Source organism: Chaetura pelagica, unplaced genomic scaffold, assembly GCF_000747805.2.
Source record: "Chaetura pelagica isolate M959 unplaced genomic scaffold, ChaPel_1.0 scaffold248, whole genome shotgun sequence".
Lineage (NCBI taxonomy): Eukaryota > Metazoa > Chordata > Aves > Apodiformes > Apodidae > Chaetura > Chaetura pelagica.
This window is the reverse complement of record NW_009954309.1, coordinates 1,263,604-1,264,999: the sequence shown is the minus strand read 5'-3', so window position 1 is coordinate 1,264,999 and position 1,396 is coordinate 1,263,604. Positions and strand designations below refer to the sequence as shown.

General features: G+C 49.4%; 1 protein-coding gene across 1 annotated transcript in view; it reads left to right on the top strand.

Annotated features, from left to right (window-relative positions):
* The window catches only part of PDZD8 (PDZ domain containing 8), a 124,894-nt gene that overhangs the window by 69,444 nt on the left and 54,054 nt on the right, over positions 1-1,396 (top strand). The window lies entirely within an intron of this gene.

Below are 1,396 nucleotides of genomic sequence, written 5' to 3'. Positions count from 1 at the left end.
GGAGGAGAAAAGCGATTACTGAGCTGAACATTTCCGAGGCCCTTCAGCAGCCATCAAACGCACAAAACGTGCCAAATTTCCTATTCTTCAGAAGAAAATACCCGATTGAGACATCTGCAGCGTTATTTCATAGTATTTCTTTTTTCTCTCCTGCTGTTCCTCCTGACCCAACGCCGAGGCTGCTCTTGCCTCTCTGAATATATTACCCCTTATCTGAGGAGCCATTTAGTTGCAAATCCAAACCCTTTCCCTTCTTCGTGCAGATGCCTGAATTAGCCATGGAAAAGGGCCGTGACAGAGCAGTTCAAATGTTGGAATGACCGCTCTGGTATTTCTAGAGAAATGCGCTGTTCAACACCCAGGCTTTTCAGCTTCCAGTCACAAGACCTATTAAAAAAAATTCATCATCTGAATCTCTGGTTTCAAACCGCAGCTTTTTCAACCCTCCCACCCCACACACTTCACCGAGGGGACCGGGGAGGGAGTTTTTATCTGCGGGGCACTTCCATTTTGCGTTTCCTTCTCCTCTTCTTTGCATTTTGAAGTCGTTCTGGAGGTTGGCAAAAAAACCCACACAACCCAACAAAACACAAACAACAACAAATGAACCCAGAACAACATGAGCCTGAATGTTATTGTATTAAAATGTATTATCTAAGAATGATTAGATGTTTAACTAAACATGACAGCAGGTGTAAACCCCAAGCATTTCTAATTTAACTTTTTTTTCTTAATTGTGGCCGTCTTTGAGGAAAAAAAAACAAAAACCAACATAAAAACAAACCATTTCTTTATTGCAATAAAATACCCTCTCTGGCCGGGGGGAGCACCTGGAAAAGCCACACCCGGCTGCCCTGGCACGTTCTCCAGCACCGCATGCAGCTTCGATACGGCTTTTCAATGGGTTTGGATCGGATTAGAACCCCAGGGCAGCCTTGTTTCATCTCCCCTTCCCTCCCTCTCCCCTCGTCGGTCGCTTTTCAGGCCAGCGAGGCCGTGCCCGCACCGGGGCCGCTGCTCAGTCCCAGCCCCGGGCACCAGGGACCTCCTGCCCGTCAGCGGCTGCGACGGGACGTGCTGCAGAGTTCTCAGCTTTCTGCTCTCCAGATTCTCTCCCCCGCACGCCGGGTCGCTGCTTTGACTCCGGTGGTTTGCCCAGTGGCAGCTCTTAGGCGTTAGGAAACCAGTGGGGGGGAGGGAAGCAGGTTTCTGTCTCAGCACCAGCAGAGCTGGGTGAAGTGCCATCTCTACGTAGTATTTATTTAACTCTGCTACGCGTGTGCCTCGGCAAGGAAGGATTTACGCATTCTCAGCGCCCTATTGGAACATCTTTGTTGTTGTTGTTTGTGTGCGTGCCCGTCTCCAGGGCAACTTCATGAACACAACCGGAATCCCC